Raw genomic sequence first — 22,023 nt, forward strand, 5'->3', positions numbered from 1 at the left:
CAACAGGCAGTAAGAAGCAGGGTGGTGGCCCCAGGCAGAAGTCAGGCAACCGTTCCCCGGAACAACACGACGACACAAGGTGCCTGTACAAATGTTAGGTCTTCCCGAGTCTGGCAGTTTTTTAAGTTGGATCCAGATGATTCAAAAAAGGCCATTTGCAACACCTGCCGTGCCAGCATCAGCAGGGGTACCAAAACTAGCAGCCTGACCACCACCAGCATGATCAGGCACATGTCAGCCAAGCACCCGACTTTGTGGGAAGTACAACAGAGTCGAGGAGCAGTGCTTGCTGATGTCACTGCTACGTCTTCGCTGGTTGTGCATGCGAGCCAATCCCCTGTCCATGCTGCCTGCGAACAAGCCTCCTCCACTCCTGCACCTGCAGTTGCCTATGCAGAAAGAACACCATCATCAAGCACGTCCTTGTCCCAGCGCAGCGTTCAGTTATCCATTCAGCAAACCTTTGAACGCAGGCGCAAATATACTGCCAACACCCCACATGCCACAGTTCTAAATGCTAACATTTCGCGACTGCTTGCGCTGGAAATGTTGCCTTTTAGGCTGGTGGAGACAGAAGCATTCCGTGACCTGATGGCGGCAGCTGTCCCACGTTACTCGGTCCCCAGCCGCCACTATTTCTCCCGGTGTGCCGTCCCCGCGTTGCATAACCACGTGTCACAAAACATCACACGTGCCCTGAACAACGCTGTTTCACCCAAGGTCCACCTAACCACAGACACGTGGACAAGTGCTTGTGGGCAAGGCCGCTACATCTCGTTGACGGCACACTGGGTTAATATTGTGGAAGCTGGGACCCAGTCTGAGCGAGGGACGGAACACGTCCTTCCCACACCAAGGTTTGCAGGCCCTACCTCAGTCAGTGTTTCACCCACACTCTACAGCTCCGGAATGTCATGCTCTTCAGCCTCCTCCTCCTCCTGCGCATCCTCATCCACTGTACCCTCCACACCAGTCACAAGCTGGAAGCACTGCAGCACTGCCTCGGCGAAGCGGCAACAGGCTGTGCTGAAGCTAATCTGCATAGGTGACAAACCCCACAATGCAGAAGAGCTGTGGACAGCTCTGAAACAGCAGGCAGATCACTGGCTCACACCTCTGAACCTAAAGGCAGGAAAGGTCGTGTGTGACAATGGCCGGAACCTGGTGGCGGCTTTGAGGCGAGGCCAGCTGACACATGTTCCATGCGTGGCCCATGTGCTCAACCTCGTGGTTCAGCGGTTTCTAAAGTCATACCCAGAGCTGTCTGATCTGCTGGTAAAAGTTCGCCGCCTGTCTGCACATTTTCGAAAGTCACCTACTGCTTCAGCCGGCCTTGCCGGCTTTCAGCGCCGTTTGCATCTTCCGGCTCACAGACTGGTGTGTGATGTCCCCACGCGTTGGAATTCAACTCTGCACATGTTGGTCAGGATATGTGAGCAGAAGAGGGCAGTTGTTGAGTACCTGCATCACCTAAGCCGTCGGGAAATGGGTCAAACTCCACACATAACACCTGAGGAGTGGAGATGGATGTCAGACCTATGTACCATCCTCCAAAACTTTGAGGACTCCACCAAGATGGTGAGTGGTGATGACGCCATTATTAGCGTCACCATACCGCTACTCTGCCTTTTAAAACGGTCTCTGCTGAAAAACAAACATGATGCATTGCAGGCGGAGCGCGATGAGTTGCAGCAAGAAACAGTAGTGGGTGTGGGTGATAACACACAGCCCAGCCTCGTCTCATCACAACGTGCAGTGGAGGACTATGACGAGGAGGAGTATGAAGACATGGAGCAACTCTCCGGCCAAATTGAGGATATGACATGCACACCAGTCATATCCTCGGTTCAGCGTGGCTGGCCAGAGGACAGGGTAGATGAGGAGGAGGAGGAGGAGGAGGAGGACAGCATGTTCAGTCATCTTGTTGGTCAGGCTACTGAAGTCCTGGCTGTTAAGAGTCTGGCACACATGGCTGACTTTATGGTAAGCTGCCTGTCTCGTGACCCTCGCGTTAAGAACATCTTGGCCGACAATCATTACTGGTTGGTAACACTGTTAGACCCACGCTACAAGGAGAACTTTTTGTCTCTTATTCCCGTGGAGGAGAGGTCAACCAAAATGCAGCAGTTCCGGAAGGCCATAGTCACGGAAGTAGGCAAAGCATTCCCCTCACAAAACGCTAGCGGCATAGGTCAGGAATCAGTGGACAACCGAGGCGTACAGCCGAGAGAGGCACAAGTCCAATCCGCCAGAGGTAGGGGAACAGTCTTTAAGATGTGGGACAGTTTTCTCAGCCCCTCACGTACCACAGCCCCTGAGGTGCGGGGTAGTGCCACAAGAAATCCTAAGTTTGCCCAGATGCTGAAGGAGTACCTTGCAGATCGAACAACTGTACTCCGACATTCCTCTGTGCCTTACAATTATTGGGTATCCAAGCTGGACACGTGGCATGAATTGGCTCTCTACGCCTTGGAAGTCCTGGCCTGCCCTGCTGCTAGCGTTTTGTCAGAGCGTGTTTTTAGTGCCGCAGGTGGAATCATTACAGATAAACGCACCCGCCTGTCAACTGAAAATGCTGACAGGCTGACTCTGATCAAGATGAACAAGGGTTGGATTGGGCCAGACTTCCCCACACCACCAGCAAATGAGAGCGGAATTTAAAGTTTGCCATGTACCTCCACTCACCCATGGGTACACACTTCTGGACTTTGGATAATCGCTGGACTGCTCGTCCTTCTCCTCATGCGCCACCATGATGATGACCGTTACAAATTGCAATACTTAGGCCTTTGTTTCAGGTATACCCCCAGTGGTAAATTTGTTCGCCCATTCTTTGCAGAATGGACATTACAATGACAGGAGACCCGCTCCTTTGCAATGGGAACAATGTTTTGAGGCCCTCATGCACGTCTCTACCCAGGGACAACGTGGAGCCTCCCAATTTTTGGCTGCCCTGCCTAAGGGCTATACTATAATACACCCACTTCCTGACAATGGACACTTAATGTTTTGAGGCCCTCATGCACGTCTCTACCCAGGGACAACGTGGAGCCTCCCAATTTTTGGCTGCCCTGCCTAAGGGCTATACTATAATACACCCACTTCCTGACAATGGACACTTAATGTTTTGAGGCCCTCATGCACGTCTCTACCCAGGGACAATGTGGAGCCTCCCAATTTTTGGCTGCCCTGCCTAAGGGCTATACTATAATACACCCACTTCCTGACAATGGACACTTAATGTTTTGAGGCCCTCATGCACGTCTCTACCCAGGGACAACGTGGAGCCTCCCAATTTTTGGCTGCCCTGCCTAAGGGCTATACTATAATACACCCACTTCCTGACAATGGACACTTAATGTTTTGAAGCCCTCATGCACGTCTCTACCCAGGGACAACGTGGAGCCTCCCAATTTTTGGCTGCCCTGGCAAAGGGCTATACTAAAATAGACCCACTTCCTTACAATGGGCACTTCAGGTTTACAGGCCATCATGCACGTCTCTATCCAGGGACAACGTGGAGCCTCCCAATTTTTGGCTGCCCTGGCAAAGGGCTATACTAAAATAGACCCACTTCCTTACAATGGGCACTTCAGGTTTACAGGCCATCATGCACGTCTCTATCCAGGGACAACGTGGAGCCTCCCAATTTTTGGCTGCCCTGGCAAAGGGCTATACTAAAATAGACCCACTTCCTTACAATGGGCACTTCAGGTTTACAGGCCATCATGCACGTCTCTATCCAGGGACAACGTGGAGCCTCACAATTTTTGGCTGCCCTGGCAAAGGGCTATACTAAAATAGACCCACTTCCTTACAATGGGCACTTCAGGTTTACAGGCCATCATGCACGTCTCTATCCAGGGACAACGTGGAGCCTCCCAATTTTTGGCTGCCCTGGCAAAGGGCTATACTAAAATAGACCCACTTCCTTACAATGGGCACTTCAGGTTTACAGGCCATCATGCACGTCTCTATCCAGGGACAACGTGGAGCCTCCCAATTTTTGGCTGCCCTGGCAAAGGGCTATACTAAAATAGACCCACTTCCTTACAATGGGCACTTCAGGTTTACAGGCCATCATGCACGTCTCTATCCAGGGACAACGTGGAGCCTCCCAATTTTTGGCTGCCCTGGCAAAGGGCTATACTAAAATAGACCCACTTCCTTACAATGGGCACTTCAGGTTTACAGGCCATCATGCACGTCTCTATCCAGGGACAACGTGGAGCCTCCCAATTTTTGGCTGCCCTGGCAAAGGGCTATACTAAAATAGACCCACTTCCTTACAATGGGCACTTCAGGTTTACAGGCCCTCATGCACGTCTGTATGCAGGGGCATTGGTGAACCTCACAATTTTGGACTGCCCTGGCAAATGAAAATACTACAAAGACTCACTTCCTCAAAATGGGCACATTAGACTCAAGAGGCCTTCATGTACGTCTCTTCTCAGGGACATCGGAGTGCCACACAATGTTTTCACGTAAAATCTTTCATGTATTAATCTCAAAAAGTAACATACACCAGCTCTATCTCACTATTGGGTATGTGCCCTTAACATTTCTGCCATGAAAAATCATTTTGGGGTCATTTTGGAAGGTTTTCTGGTGAGTCCGTAAAAATGGCGTGAAACGCGGACAAAATTGTTCACATCTGTGACTTTTGAGTGATAAATGCTTCAAGGGGTCTTCCCCATGCTGTTGCCATGTCATTTGAGCACTCTTCTGAGACTTTTGTGACATTTTTAGGGTTTCTACATGCTGCCGGGGGGTCATTTCACAAAAATACCCGGGTCTCCCATAGGATAACATTGGGCTCGTTGCTCGGCCCGAGTACACGAGTATCTTGGGAGGCTCGGCCCGAGCTTCGAGCACCCGAGCTTTTTAGTACTCGCTCATCACTAATCAGGACTAGAGATGAGCGAACCGGTCCCGGTTCGGCTCGAGGTCGGTTCGCCGAACGGAGGTCCCGTTCGAGTTCGGCTCGTCGAACGTTCGACGAACCGAACTCGAACTGCATAGGAAACAATGGCAGGCAATCACAAACACAGAAAAACACCTAGAAAACACCCTCAAAGGTGTCCAAAAGGTGACAAACAACTCACAACACATGGGAAAGTGACAAGGATATATACTCATGTGAAAACAAAAGAGCTGGACAAGGAAAAAGAGGAGGACACACAGATATATGAGTATATGCAAGGAAACATCGATTCCATTATTGTGCAACTTGAGCCCTGCTCATTTTAGGCTTCCAATCTTGATAAATTGCCTGAGCTCGCCACGTACGCCTTGGGGATCTTGTCGTGTCCTGCAGCCAGCGTTCTCTCGGAACCTGTCTTCAGTGCTGCTGGGGGTCTGCTGGCAGATAAGCACACATGTCTGTCCACTGACAATGTGGACATGGCTCTCAGAGGACTTTTCTTCCCCTGGGTCAGCCAGGGGACGGGAAAGGCAAGCGTATTTTTGAGAGTGCTTCATGCAAAGCATCTTTTTCATTTTGAAAAGGGGCATCAACTGATGTCAGTCAAGAGGGGTGTGTGTGGCCCATTTAGTGGAAACGAGGGAGACTGTGGTTGGAGTCCCCTCGCTGTGTCTCTAAAAGAACCAAGATGAACAAGTCATGGCTCTCAGAGGACTTTTCTTCCCCTGGGTCAGCCAGGGGACGGCAAAGGCACGCGTATTTTTGAGAGTGCTTCATGCAAAGCATCTTTTTCATTTTGAAAAGGGGCATCAACTGATGTCAGTCAAGAGGGGTGTGTGTGGCCCATTTAGTGGAAACGAGGGAGACTGTGGTTGGAGTCCCCTCGCTGTGTCTCTAAAAGAACCAAGATGAACAAGTCATGGCTCTCAGAGGACTTTTCTTCCCATAGGTCAGCCAGGGGACGGGAAAGGCACGCGTATTTTTGAGAGTGCTTCATGCAAAGCATCTTTTTCTTTTTCAAAAGGGGGCTCAACCGATGCCAGTCAAGTGGGGTGTGTGTGGCCCAGTTAGTGGAAACGAGGGAGACTGTGGTTGGAGTCCCCTCGCTGTGTCTCTAAAAGAACCAAGATGAACAAGTCATGGCTCTCAGAGGACTTTTCTTCCCCTGGGTCAGCCAGGGGATGGGAAAGGCAAGCGTATTTTTGAGAGTGCTTCATGCAAAGCATCTTTTTCATTTTGAAAAGGGGCATCAACTGATGTCAGTCAAGAGGGGTGTGTGTGGCCCATTTAGTGGAAACGAGGGAGACTGTGGTTGGAGTCCCCTCGCTGTGTCTCTAAAAGAACCAAGATGAACAAGTCATGGCTCTCAGAGGACTATTCTTCCCCTGGGTCAGCCAGGGGACAGGAAAGGCACGCGTATTTTTGAGAGTGCTTCATGCAAAGCATCTTTTTCTTTTTCAAAAGGGGGCTCAACCGATGCCAGTCAAGTGGGGTGTGTGTGGCCCAGTTAGTGGAAACGAGGGAGACTGTGGTTGGAGTCCCCTCGCTGTGTCTCTAAAAGAACCAAGATGAACAAGTCATGGCTCTCAGAGGACTTTTCTTCCCCTGGGTCAGCCAGGGGACGGGAAAGGCACGCGTATTTTTGAGAGTGCTTCATGCAAAGCATCTTTTTCATTTTGAAAAGGGGCATCAACTGATGTCAGTCAAGAGGGGTGTGTGTGGCCCATTTAGTGGAAACGAGGGAGACTGTGGTTGGAGTCCCCTCGCTGTGTCTCTAAAAGAACCAAGATGAACAAGTCATGGCTCTCAGAGGACTTTTCTTCCCCTGGGTCAGCCAGGGGACGGGAAAGGCACGCGTATTTTTGAGAGTGCTTCATGCAAAGCATCTTTTTCTTTTTCAAAAGGGGGCTCAACCGATGCCAGTCAAGTGGGGTGTGTGTGGCCCAGTTAGTGGAAACGAGGGAGACTGTGGTTGGAGTCCCCTCGCTGTGTCTCTAAAAGAACCAAGATGAACAAGTCATGGCTCTCAGAGGACTTTTCTTCCCCTGGGTCAGCCAGGGGACGGGAAAGGCACGCGTATTTTTGAGAGTGCTTCATGCAAAGCATCTTTTTCTTTTTCAAAAGGGGGCTCAACCGATGCCAGTCAAGTGGGGTGTGTGTGGCCCAGTTAGTGGAAACGAGGGAGACTGTGGTTGGAGTCCCCTCGCTGTGTCTCTAAAAGAACCAAGATGAACAAGTCATGGCTCTCAGAGGACTTTTCTTCCCCTGGCTCAGCCAGGGGACGGGAAAGGCAAGCGTATTTTTGAGAGTGCTTCATGCAAAGCATCTTTTTCATTTTGAAAAGGGGCATCAACTGATGTCAGTCAAGAGGGGTGTGTGTGGCCCATTTAGTGGAAACGAGTGAGACTGTGGTTGGAGTCCCCTCGCTGTGTCTCTAAAAGAACCAAGATGAACAAGTCATGGCTCTCAGAGGACTTTTCTTCCCCTGGGTCAGCCAGGGGATGGGAAAGGCAAGCGTATTTTTGAGAGTGCTTCATGCAAAGCATCTTTTTCATTTTGAAAAGGGGCATCAACTGATGTCAGTCAAGAGGGGTGTGTGTGGCCCATTTAGTGGAAACGAGGGAGACTGTGGTTGGAGTCCCCTCGCTGTGTCTCTAAAAGAACCAAGATGAACAAGTCATGGCTCTCAGAGGACTTTTCTTCCCCTGGGTCAGCCAGGGGACGGGAAAGGCACGCGTATTTTTGAGAGTGCTTCATGCAAAGCATCTTTTTCTTTTTCAAAAGGGGGCTCAACCGATGCCAGTCAAGTGGGGTGTGTGTGGCCCAGTTAGTGGAAACGAGGGAGACTGTGGTTGGAGTCCCCTCGCTGTGTCTCTAAAAGAACCAAGATGAACAAGTCATGGCTCTCAGAGGACTTTTCTTCCCCTGGGTCAGCCAGGGGACGGGAAAGGCACGCGTATTTTTGAGAGTGCTTCATGCAAAGCATCTTTTTCTTTTTCAAAAGGGGGCTCAACCGATGCCAGTCAAGTGGGGTGTGTGTGGCCCAGTTAGTGGAAACGAGGGAGACTGTGGTTGGAGTCCCCTCGCTGTGTCTCTAAAAGAACCAAGATGAACAAGTCATGGCTCTCAGAGGACTTTTCTTCCCCTGGGTCAGCCAGGGGGCGGGAAAGGCAAGCGTATTTTTGAGAGTGCTTCATGCAAAGCATCTTTTTCATTTTGAAAAGGGACATCAACTGATGTCAGTCAAGAGGGGTGTGTGTGGCCCATTTAGTGGAAACGAGGGAGACTGTGGTTGGAGTCCCCTCGCTGTGTCTCTAAAAGAACCAAGATGAACAAGTCATGGCTCTCAGAGGACTTTTCTTCCCCTGGGTCAGCCAGGGGACGGGAAAGGCACGCGTATTTTTGAGAGTGCTTCATGCAAAGCATCTTTTTCTTTTTCAAAAGGGGGCTCAACCGATGCCAGTCAAGTGGGGTGTGTGTGGCCCAGTTAGTGGAAACGAGGGAGACTGTGGTTGGAGTCCCCTCGCTGTGTTTTACATGCTTTTAGAAGGGCATGACATGGCTTGGAGGTTGACTTTCATCATCTGCAAACTGTTGGCTACCAAAATGCTGCCTTTCCAACAACTGTGGTTATAGACAATGAGGAACATACTGATGAAGATGAGACGCAGATACCCGATTGGGATGACAACTTAAATATTCGGTCAGGGCAAGAAGAGGCTCGGTCTGAGGGGGAGGGGAGTGCAAACACAACAATTGATGATGAAGTTCTAGATCCCACCTACTGTCAACCCACAGTCAGACACTCGAGGAGGTCAACAGAGGCGGTGGAGGAGGATGCAACCGACGTCGAAGTAACCTTGCGCCTTCCTGGACACAGTCGGAGCACTGGTAGCACGTCTACAACTGCATCCTCAGCCACCACTCTGCCTCTGAGCATTATTCGGGGTGGATCAACAGGTCGCATGGCCTCTAAGCCTTGCCTAGCCTGGTCCTTTTTTGACATAAAAAAAGATCGCCCAAATTATGTGATCTGTAACATTTGGCATGGTTATCTTACTAGAGGTCAAAACCTCAGCAGTTTGACAACTTTTTCCATGAATCGTCACATGAATAAATATCATATGGCCTGGTGGGAAGCTCACCGTGCTGCAATGCGGCCTAGCGGAGCCAACCATCCACCGCCTGCCCCTTCCAGTGCATCCGCGTGCTCTTCATCTTCTAGGACTGTGGGGACAGCTGTCACACCTGTTTTTCCACCCACAACTTCCACCACTGTAACCGCAACAGGCAGTTTGCTTGGTAGGTCGTCAGTTGGTTTGGAAGGGGAAACAAGTGATTGTGTACAGCTCTCTCAAACATCGATAGCACCAACGTTGGATGAAGGCAACATCATGTCTCCGCCTGCACTTTCCTCACAAACCTGCATTTTTCAAGGGACACCCTACTCAACACCGTCTACACACAGCAGCCAGATCTCTGTCCCTCAGATGTGGTCAAATAAAAGGCCACTTCCTGCGACCCATGACAAAGCTAAGAGGTTGACTCTATCCCTCTGTAAGCTGTTGGCTACCGAAATGCTGCCTTTCCGCCTAGTGGACACACAGGATTTTAGAGACCTTATGTCTGTCGCTGTGCCCCAGTACCAGATGCCTAGTCGCCACTACTTCTCTAAGAAAGGTGTGCCCGCGCTACAACAGCATGTCACACACAACATCACCGCTTCCTTGAGAAACTCTGTGTGTGAACGGGTGCATTTCACCACCGATACTTGGACCAGTAAGCAAGGACAGGGACGTTACATGTCGCTGACTGGCCACTGGGTAACTATGGTGATTGATGGTGAAGGGTCTGCTGCACAAGTCTTGCCGTCCCCACGACTTGTGTGTCAATCCTCTGTCTGTCCAAGTTCCGTTACTGCTTCTGCATCCTCCACCTCATCTGGGTCCTCCACCTCCGCCCCAAGCCTGCCTGGTCAGGCCACCAGCGTTCTCACTGCGCAGAAGGAATCACGCACGCCTCATTACTATGCTGGCAGTAGAGCGCAACGGCATCAGGCGGTCTTTAGCTTGACATGTCTTGGGAATAAGAGTCACACAGCTGAGGAGTTGTGGTCAGCTCTGCGGTCCGAGTTTAATAAATGGTTGTCTCCACTCAACCTGCAGCCTGGTAAGGCCGTGTGCGACAATGCTGCAAACCTGGGTGCGGCCCTTCGCCTGGGCAAGGTGACACACATACCTTGTATGGCTCACGTGTTGAACCTTGTCGTCCAGCAATTTTTAACACACTATCCCGGCCTAGATGGCCTTCTGAACAGGGCACGAAAACTGTCTGCTCACTTCCGCCGTTCAAGCGCCGCAGCTGAGCGACTTGCATCGCTCCAGAAGTCTTTCGGCCTGCCGGTTCATCGCCTGAAATGCGATGTGGCGACACGCTGGAATTCAACTCTCCACATGTTACAGCGACTGTGGCAGCACCGCAGAGCTCTGGTGCAATACGTCATGACTAGAGATGAGCGAACCGGTCCCGGTTCGGCTCGAGGTCGGTTCGCCGAACGGAGCTCCCGTTCGAGTTCGGCTCGTCGAACGTTCGACGAACCGAACTCGAACTGCATAGGAAACAATGGCAGGCAATCACAAACACAGTAAAACACCTAGAAAACACCCTCAAAGGTGTCCAAAAGGTGACAAACAACTCAAACACATGGGAAAGTGTCAAGGACATATACTCATGCGAAAACAAAACAGCTGGACAAGGAAAAAGAGGAGGACACACAGATATAGGCATGGCACGCCATTCTAAAATCATGTAAAACACCGCAAGGTGACTCCAAGCGTAGTCTCCCTTTTTTTCCAAAAATTGGGCCCCACACACACCCACCCATTCAGTGGCAGCAGTTGGGCCCCAGTTGTACAATTCACAGCTAGATTTGCATCAAGCACATTCAAAAATACGCCATAATTAACCGTCCCCAGGATGACACCGGGGTAGGTAGCAAAGTCTTTCCTGATCCCAGCTCTGTTCATCTTGGCTTCTTTTAAAAACACAGCAAGCAAGGGTTACTCCAAGCGGAGTCTCCCTTTTTTCCAAAAATTGGGCCCCACACACACCCACCCCTTCAGTGGCAGCACTTGGGCCCTAGTTGCAAACAGGATGTTTTGATTTGCATCAAGCACATTCAAAAATACGCCATTCTTATCCGTCCCCAGGATGACACTGGGGTAGGTAGATAAAGTCTTTGCTGACCCATGACTTGTTCATCTTGGCTTCTTTTAAAAACAATGTAAGCAAGGGTTACTCCAAGCGGAGTCTCCCTTTTTTCCAAAAATTGGGCCCCACACACACCCACCCCTTCAGTGGCAGCAGTTGTGCCCCAGTTGTACACTTCACAGCTACATTTGCATCAAGCACATTCAAAAATATGCCATTCTTATCCGTCCCCAGGATGACACCGGGGTAGGTAGCAAAGTCTTTCCTGATCCCGGCTCTGTTCATCTTGGCTTCTTTTAAAAACACATCAAGCAAGGGTTACTCCAAGCGGAGCCTCCCTTTTTTCCAAAAATTGTGCCCCACACACCCACCCATTCAGTGGCAGCACTTGTGCCCTAGTTGTACACTTCACAGCTACATTTGCATCAAGCACATTCAAAAATATGCCATTCTTATCCGTCCCCAGGATGACACCGGGGTAGGTAGCAAAGTCTTTCCTGATCCCAGCTCTGTTCATCTTGGCTTCTTTTAAAAACACAGCAAGCAAGGGTTACTCCAAGCGGAGTCTCCCTTTTTTCCAAAAATTGGGCCACACAGACACCCACCCCATCAGTGGCAGCACTTGGGCCCTAGTTGCAAACAGGATGTTTTGATTTGCATCAAGCACATTCAAAAATACGCCATTCTTATCCGTCCCCAGGATGACACCGGGGTAGGTAGATAAAGTCTTTGCTGACCCATGACTTGTTCATCTTGGCTTCTTTTAAAAACAATGTAAGCAAGGGTTACTCCAAGCGGAGTCTCCCTTTTTTCCAAAAATTGGGCCACACAGACACCCACCCCATCAGTGGCAGCACTTGGGCCCTAGTTGCAAACAGGATGTTTTGATTTGCATCAAGCACATTCAAAAATACGCCATTCTTATCCGTCCCCAGGATGACACCGGGGTAGGTAGATAAAGTCTTTGCTGACCCATGACTTGTTCATCTTGGCTTCTTTTAAAAACACAGCAAGCAAGGGTTACTCCAAGCGGAGTCTCCCTTTTTTCCAAAAATTGGGCCCCACACACACACACCCCTTCAGTGGCAGCAGTTGTGCCCCAGTTGTACACTTCACAGCTACATTTGCATCAAGCACATTCAAAAATACGCCATTCTTATCCGTCCCCAGGATGACACCGGGGTAGGTAGCAAAGTGTTTCCTGATCCCAGCTCTGTTCATCTTGGCTTCTTTTAAAAACACAGCAAGCAAGGGTTACTCCAAGCGGAGTCTCCCTTTTTTCCAAAAATTGGGCCACACAGACACCCACCCCATCAGTGGCAGCACTTGGGCCCTAGTCAGGGCCAGATTAAGGTTGGTGGGGGCCCCTGGGCAGAAAATCTGGTGGGGGCCCCATAACGTTAACATTTTTAGCCATAACAGTAGAGCACGAACCGTAGCATTTAGATATAAATCCAATGAACATTTATCTTATCCTGTTCTGCCACATTCAGATTTACAGCACTACAATACAGATACAGTCCAGGATAAATCACAGCTGTCCACTTACACACAGAAAGTAGAGTTAAGGCTGCTTTACACATTTCGATCTCGTATGCGATCGCACACGCCCCCATCGTATGTGCGGAACAGGCAATTTGCCCGTGTCGCACAAACTATTAACCCCCGTCACATGTACTTACCTTCCAAATGACCTCGCTGTGGGCGGCGAACATCCACTTCCTGAAGTGAAAGGGACGTCACACAGCGGCCGGCCAATAGAAGCGGAGGGGCGGAGATGAGCGGGACGTAAACATCCCGCCCACCTCCTTCCTTCCGCATTGCCGGCGGGACGCAGGTAAGCTGTGTTCATCATTCCCGGGGTATCACACGGAGCGATGTGTGCTGCCTCAAGAACGATGAACAAAGACGTTCAATTTTTAGAAAATGAACGACGTGTATGCAATCAACGTTTTAACGCACAATCAGGGTCGCACGTAGCTGTCACACACTACAATATCACTAACGATGCCGGATGTGCGTCACTTACGACGTGACCCCGCCGACACATCGTTAGATATATTGTAGCGTGTAAAGCCCACTTTTGTCACATATTTTTTATTGATCCCAATGTTAAGGCAGCCAGGGCCAGCTCCAGGGTTTTGTGGCCTCCGGGTGAAAGAGTCTCAGTGGACCCCATCCACACACAGACACTCACACACACATACAGGCATACATATACATATTTGAAGACAAATTCAGAAAAATACATATAAACAAATATATGCACAGTCATATACACTGACATACATGCAGACACAGACGCATTAGGGCTCGTGCGCACGTTGCGTAATTACATGCATTTACGCTGTGTATAGCACTGCAGTGTAAATGCATGCGTCCTGCGTCCCCTATACAATCTATGTAGATTGTGCATGATACGTGCACCCATTGCTTTTATGAACGCAGCGATTTGGGTGCTAAAATGTTGACCCAAATCTGTGCGTTCATAAAATGAGCATGTCAATTATTCCGTGCGCTATGGATGCAGCTCCCGCTCTGTCTATGGTGGGGGCAGCAGCCAGAGCGCATGAAATCGGCTTTTTTTGTACAGAAAAACTGCATCCATTATGCAGTGATTCTGCAGCGATTTGACGCGCACATGTGCTGTCAAATCGCTGCAGAATATTCAGCAGTTACGTGCGCATGAGCCCTTACAGGTATTAATATGGGAAAGTCGCCAGCAGCCTCACTCACCTCTCCCGCTTGTTTCCGTCCAGCTCCTTCAGGACATGTGGCTGTTTCACGATGGCTGTCACTAACACACATGACTGCACACTGACAGCACTGCTGTATATACATCACAGGAGGGGCTGGGGGCTACGATATATACATTACAGGAGGGGCAGGGGGCATAGACGTTACTGGAGTGGCAAACAGCTCTGGTGGTGTACTCATCACTGCGATGGGTGACATAGCGCTCTGGGGAACCCATATAGTTCGGGGGGGGGGCGCACAGACTGCTCTAATTCATATATACACACACAGTACTGCTTCTTACACACACATCTCTGACACACACACACACACACACACACACACACACACACACACTACAATGCACCCCCCATCACCCCCTACACACACACACACACACACACACAATACAATGCACCCCCCATTACCCCTACACGCACACACAATACAATGCACCCCCCATTACCCCTACACACACACGCACACACAATACAATGCACCCCCCATTTCCCCTACACACACACGCACACACTACAATGCACCCCCCATTACCCCTACACACACACGCACACACACACACAATACAACCCCCATTACCCCTACACACACACGCACACACACACACACAATACAACCCCCATTACCCCTACACACACACGCACACACACACAATACACCCCCCATTACCCCTACACACACACACACACAATACACCCCCCATTACCACTACACACACAATACAATGCACCCCCCATTACCCCTCCCCCTACACACACACACACACAATATACCCCCCATTACCCCTCCCCCTACACACACACACACACAATACAATGCACCCCCATTACCCCTCCCCCCACACACAATACAATGCACCCCCATTACCCCTCCCCCCACACACATTACCCTTCCCCCCACACACACACACACAATACAATGCACCCCCCATTACCCCTCTCCCCACACACAATACAATGCACCCCCCATTACCCCTCTCCCCACACACAATACAATGCACCCCCCATTACCCCTCTCCCCACACACAATACAATGCACCCCCCATTACCCCTCTCCCCACACACAATACAATGCACCCCCCATTACCCCTCTCCCCACACACAATACAATGCACCCCCCATTATCCTTCTCCCCACACACAATACAATGCATCCCCCATTACCCCTCTCCCCACACACAATACAATGCACCCCCATTACCCCTCTCCCCACACACAATACAATGCACCCCCCATTACCCCTCTCCCCACACACAATACAATGCACCCCCCATTACCCCTCTCCCCACACACAATACAATGCACCCCCCATTACCTCTCTCCCCACACACAATACAATGCACCCCCCATTACCTCTCTCCCCACACACACACACAATACAATGCACCCCTCATGACCTCTCCCCCCACACACAATACACCCTCCATTACCCCTCCCCCCCACACACAATACAGTGCACCCTCCATTACCCCTCCCTCCACACACAATACAATGCACCCTCCATTACCCCTCCCCCCACACACAATACAGCCCTCATCACCCCCTGCACACACAAATTACACTGCTCCATCCCTACACACTCCTGCCTCCCCCCCTCCCTCGGAATACAGTACTCCTCCTCTGCCTGTCACAGAGATGTGTTCCTTCACAAATGTTCCCCGTTGTGTCCTCTGCCCCTCCTCACTCATCCCCATTAAATACACCTGTCTCTTCAGCTCCTTCATGGAGCGCTCGCTTCCTCATGTCCCCAGTGTGGCGCCGGCAGCACTGTGATGATGTCAGCAAGGTGCTGATCTCATCACGTTGCTGCACGTCGGGGGCGGGGCCCAGTCCCAGCGCGCTGTTCAAATGTATTTACGTCTGAAAGACGCAAATACATTTGAATAGGAACGGAAACAGGAAGCTGCGGTCATTGGCTCTGCTGCGCTCCTCTGCAGTGTACATGCCGGCACACAGCAGAGCCGGCACACAGCAGAGCCGGCACACAGCAGAGCCGGCACACAGCAGAGCCGGCACACAGCAGAGCCGGCACAGCTCGCTGCCTCCTGCTCCTGCTAGTGTGCCTGGCATGTAAGGAGCGCAGCGGGGACAGCAGACCGCGGCCCACCACACCGTGCCCCTGCTTCTAGGTACGGCCGCAGCACATAGCAGGGAGCATTAGCACACCTCTGACCCCGGAAGTTCAAGCGGCCGCTGGTACTTCCGAGGTCAATCAGCGTCCTGTGCCCGCAGTTTGTTTTTGCGTCTTAAAGACGCAGATGCAAATAAATAGCGGTACCCCCCCCCCCCCGAAAACACAGCTGATTTATTAGACTGTCTTTACGGAGGGGGAGAGGGTGTGAAAAAAAAATGCTGACAGGTGCCTAGTGCCAAGTATGGTGGGGGCCCCCTTAGAAGCTCTTTTGGTGGGGGCCCCTGGGCTCCAGCCCCGCCTGCCCCGCCTATAATCCGGCCCTGGCCCTAGTTGCAAACAGGATGTTTTGATTTGCATCAAGCACATTCAAAAATACGCCATTCTTATCCGTCCCCAGGATGACACCGGAGTAGGTAGATAAAGTCTTTGCTGACCCATGACTTGTTCATCTTGGCTTCTTTTAAAAACAATGTAAGCAAGGGTTACTCCAAGCGGAGTCTCCCTTTTTTCCAAAAATTGGGCCCCACACACACCCACCCCTTCAGTGGCAGCAGTTGTGCCCCAGTTGTACACTTCACAGCTACATTTGCATCAAGCACATTCAAAAATACGCCATTCTTATCCGTCCCCAGGATGACACCGGGGTAGGTAGCAAAGTCTTTCCTGATCCCAGCTCTGTTCATCTTGGCTTCTTTTAAAAACACAGCAAGCAAGGGTTACTCCAAGCGGAGTCTCCCTTTTTTTCCAAAAATTGGGCCACACAGACACCCACCCCATCAGTGGCAGCACTTGGGCCCTAGTTGCAAACAGGATGTTTTGATTTGCATCAAGCACATTCAAAAATACGCCATTCTTATCCGTCCCCAGGATGACACCGGGGTAGGTAGCAAAGTCTTTCCTGATCCCAGCTCTGTTCATCTTGGCTTCTTTTAAAAACACATCAAGCAAGGGTTACTCCAAGCGGAGCCCCCCTTTTTTCCAAAAATTGTGCCCCACACACCCACCCATTCAGTGGCAGCACTTGTGCCCTAGTTGTACACTTCACAGCTACATTTGCATCAAGCACATTCAAAAATACGCCATTCGTATCCGTTCCCAGGATGACACCGGGGTAGGTAGCAAAGTCTTTCCTGATCCCAGCTCTGTTCATCTTGGCTTCTTTTAAAAACACATCAAGCAAGGGTTACTCCAAGCGGAGCCTCCCTTTTTTCCAAAAATTGTGCCCCACACACCCACCCATTCAGTGGCAGCACTTGTGCCCTAGTTGTACACTTCACAGCTACATTTGCATCAAGCACATTCAAAAATACGCCATTCTTATCCGTCCCAAGGATGACACCGGGGTAGGTAGCAAAGTCTTTCCTGATCCCAGCTCTGTTCATCTTGGCTTCTTTTAAAAACACAGCAAGCAAGGGTTACTCCAAGCGGAGTCTCCCTTTTTTCCAAAAATTGGGCCACACAGACACCCACCCCATCAGTGGCAGCACTTGGGCCCTAGTTGCAAACAGGATGTTTTGATTTGCATCAAGCACATTCCAAATCAACAAGCATTTACTCTCCCCAGGATGACACAGGGGTAGTAAATTCCTTCTGGATCCATGACTTGTTCATTTTGATGAACGTCAGTCTGTCCACATTGTCACTGGACAGACGCGTGCGCTTATCTGTCAGCACACACCCAGCAGCACTGAATACACGTTCAGAGACAACGCTGGCAGCTGGACACGACAAAATCTCCAAGGCGTAAGTTGCGAGCTCTGGCCATTTTTCTAGGTTTGAAGCCCAAAAGGAGCAAGGCTCCAGTTGCACAGTCATGGCATCGATGTTCATTTGGAGATACTCCTGTATCATCCTCTCCAGCCGTTGAGTATGTGTCAGACTTGTTGTCTCTGGTGGCCTTGCAAAAGAGGGTCTAAAAAAATTATGAAAAGATTCCATAAAATTGCTGTTACCAGCACCAGATACGGTCCTACTGGTACGGGTAGACTGTTGAAGATGACGAGACCGTCCCATGTTTGTCAAGTTACAACTGGGAGATTCCCTCCCTGCACCTGCACGGTTGTTTGGTGGAAAAGCTTCTGCTGATACTCCTGCATACGTGCGTCCCTTTCTATGGCTGGAATTATGTCACAAAATTTGGACTTGTACCGGGGATCTAATAGTGTGGCAATCCAGTAGTCATCATCACTTCTAATTTTGACAATACGACTGTCATGTTGGAGGTAGTGCAACAAAAAGGCACTCATGTGTCTTGCGCAGCCATGCGGACCAAGTCCACGCTGTGTTTGTGGCATAGAGGTGCTACCCGTTCTTTCTTCCTCTGACATCTCCCCCCAACCTCTTTCAACTGAAATTTGACCAAGGTCTCCCTCATCCGCTGAGTCTTCCATGTCCATGGACAGTTCGTCCTCCATTTCTTCATGTTCTCCTGCACCTTGCTCAACATTTCGCCTGCTACTATGCGCCCTTGTCGATCCCTGTCCCCCATGGTCCCATGCCTGCTGCGTTGGTGATAATGAACGTCTGGACCTTGGTGATGTTGTTGTCCCTTGCGCATATGAATCCTCCTGTAGTTCCTCCCCTTCATGTTGTCCCACCCCCTGACTCCGAATAGTGTTTAGCGTGTGCTCCAGCATGTAAATGACTGGAATCGTCATGCTGATAATGGCATTGTCAGCGCTAAACATATTCGTCGCCATGTCGAAACTGTGCAGAAGGGTGCATAGGTCCTTGATCTGAGACCACTCCATCAGGGTGATCTGACACACCTCTGCATCTCGTTGGCCCAGGCTTTACGTCATGACGTATTGCACCAGGGCTCTGCGGTGCTGCCACAGTCGCTGTAACATGTGGAGAGTTGAATTCCAGCGTGTCGCCACATCGCATTTCAGGCGATGAACCGGCAGGCCGAAAGACTTCTGGAGCGATGCAAGTCGCTCTGCTGCGGCGCTTGAACGGCGGAAGTGAGCTGACAGTTTTCGTGCCCTGTTCAGAAGGCCATCTAGGCCGGGATAGTGTGTTAAAAATTGCTGGACGACAAGGTTCAACACGTGAGCCATACAAGGTACGTGTGTCACCTTGCCCAGGCGAAGTGCCGCACCCAGGTTTGCAGCATTGTCGCACACGGCCTTACCAGGCTGCAGGTTGAGTGGAGACAACCATTTATTAAACTCGGACCGCAGAGCTGACCACAACTCCTCAGCTGTGTGACTCTTATTCCCAAGACATGTCAAGCTAAAGACCGCCTGATGCCGTTGCGCTCTGCTGCCAGCATAGTAATGAGGCGTGCGTGATTCCTTCTGCGCAGTGAGAACGCTGGTGGCCTGACCAGGCAGGCTTGGGGCGGAGGTGGAGGACCCAGATGAGGTGGAGGATGCAGAAGCTGTGGCGGAACTTGGACAGACAGAGGATTGACACACAAGTCGTGGGGACGGCAAGACTTGTGCAGCAGACCCTTCACCATCTATCACCATAGTTACCCAGTGCCCAGTCAGCGACATGTAACGTCCCTGTCCATGCTTACTGGTCCAAGTATCGGTGGTTAAATGCACCCGTTCACACACAGAGTTTCTCAAGGAAGCGGTGATGTTGTGTGCGACATGCTGGTGTAGCGCGGGCACACCTTTCTTAGAGAAGTAGTGGCGACTAGGCATCTGGTACTGGGGCACAGCGACAGACATAAGGTCTCTAAAATCCTGTGTGTCCACTAGGCGGAAAGGCAGCATTTCGGTAGCCAACAGCTTACAGAGGGATAGAGTCAACCTCTTAGCTTTGTCATGGGTCAGAGGAAGTGGCCTTTTATTTGACCACATCTGAGGGACAGAGATCTGGCTGCTGTGTGTAGACGGTGTTGAGTAGGGTGTCCCTGGAAAAATGCAGGTTTGTGAGGAAAGTGCAGGCGGAGACATGATGTTGCCTTCATCCAACGTTGGTGCTATCGATGTCTGAGAGAGCTGTACACACTCACTTGTTTCCCCTTCCAAACCAACTGACGACCTACCAAGCAAACTGCCTGTTGCGGTTACAGTGGTGGAAGTTTTGCGTGGAAAAACAGGTGTGACAGCTGTCCCCACAGTCCTAGAAGATGAAGAGCGCGCGGATGCACTGGAAGGGGCGGGCGGTGGATGGTTCGCTCCGCTAGGCCGCATTGCAGCACAGTGAGCTTCCCACCGGGACCTATGATATTTATTCATGTGACGATTCATGGAAGAAGTTGTCAAACTGCTGAGGTTTTGACCTCTACTAAGAGAATCATGACAAATTTTACATATCACATGATTTGGGCGATCTTTTTCTATGTCAAAAAAGGACCAGGCTAGGCAAGGCTTAGAGGCCATGCGACCTGTTGATCCACCCCGAATAATGCTCATAGGCAGAGTGGTGGCTGAGGATGCAGTTGTAGACGTGCTACCAGTGCTCCGACTCTGTCCAGGAAGGCGCAAGGTAACTTCGTCGTCGGTTGCATCCTCCTCCACCGCCTCTATTGACCTCCTCGAGTGCCTGACTGGGGGTTGACAGTAGGTGGGATCTAGAACTTCATCATCAATTGTTGTGTTTGCACTCCCCTCCCCCTCAGACTGAGCCTCTTCTTGCCCTGACCGAATATTTAAATTGTCATCCCAATCAGGTATCTGCGTCTCATCTTCATCAGTATGTTCCTCATTGTCTATAACCACAGGTGTTACAGTTTGTGACAAAGGGTCAACATTATGCTCAGAAACTTGGTCCTCACGGCCTGAATCAGAGTCACAAAGGTTCTGGGCATCACTGCAGACCATTTCCTGTTCTGTACTCACTGTAGCTTGGGAGCAGACCTCTGATTCCCAGGCTATAGTGTGACTGAACAGCTCTGCAGACTCAGCCATCTCAGTTCCACCATACTGTGCAGGGCTGATGGAGACTTCAGAGCTGGGAGAAATCAAGTGTGATTGGGATGACAACTCAGAGGACTGGTGTTTTTTGGATGCGGTACTTGAAGTGGCTGAGAGGGCACTTGTTGGACCACTTGAGATCCATTCAAGCATTTTCCTTTTTTGCCCATCATCTACCTTTCTTCCTGTTGTTCGTGTCCGTAAAAAAGGGAGCACATCGGATTGTCCACGGTAAGTAGTAGACATCTTACTTTTGCTGGTAGATGGTCTATCTTCAGCAGATGATAATGGAGCTTTGCCACCTTCCCCACAGACAAAACCTTTTTTGCCTTTTCCACCACGCCTCTTCCCCTTTCCACCAGCATCTGTCATTTTGCCACTCATGTTGATTGCGACAAGATTGTGGACTGAAAATGTGGTAGTAAAAATTGAGAGGTGGTGAAGATTGCAGTGGTGGTCTAGCTTTATTAACAGCAGAATAATAAAGAATAAATATCCCTGACAATGCAACTACAGCCCTTAAACTGGCAGCAAAAAATGCTAGTATAATGGCTTAGTTATAATGAGTTGGAGTGTGCAACGCAGGCAGATGCGCTCTGCAAATGTCTTGGCACTAGTGGGACTATAGCAAAGTCCAATAGCCACGTATAGAATGCCACTAGGTACACTGAGTGTTTGCTAGTATAATGGCTTAGTTATAATGAGTTGGAGTGTGCAACGCAGGCAGATGCGCTCTGCAAATGTCTTGGCACTAGTGGGACTATAGCAAAGTCCAATAGCCACGTATAGGATGCCACTAGGTACACTGAGTGTTTGCTAGTATAATGGCTTAGTTATAATGAGTTGGAGTGTGCAACGCAGGCAGATGCGCTCTGCAAATGTCTTTGCACTAGTGGGACTATAGCAAAGTCCAATAGCCACGTATAGGATGCCACTAGGTACACTGAGTGTTTGCTAGTATAAGGGCTTAGTTATAATGAGTTGGAGTGTGCAACGCAGGCAGATGCGCTCTGCAAATGTCTTGGCACTAGTGGGACTATAGCAAAGTCCAATAGCCACGTATAGGATGCCACTAGGTACACTGAGTGTTTGCTAGTATAATGGCTTAGTTATAATGAGTTGGAGTGTGCAA

The 22,023-nt window shown here is 50.3% G+C and overlaps 1 protein-coding gene across 1 annotated transcript in view; it reads left to right on the plus strand.

Annotated features, from left to right (window-relative positions):
* STPG2 (sperm tail PG-rich repeat containing 2) overlaps positions 1-22,023 on the plus strand; it is a 1,306,190-nt gene that overhangs the window by 497,643 nt on the left and 786,524 nt on the right. The window lies entirely within an intron of this gene.

The sequence above is a fragment of the Anomaloglossus baeobatrachus genome, chromosome 1 (genome assembly GCF_048569485.1).
Source record: "Anomaloglossus baeobatrachus isolate aAnoBae1 chromosome 1, aAnoBae1.hap1, whole genome shotgun sequence".
NCBI lineage: Eukaryota > Metazoa > Chordata > Amphibia > Anura > Aromobatidae > Anomaloglossus > Anomaloglossus baeobatrachus.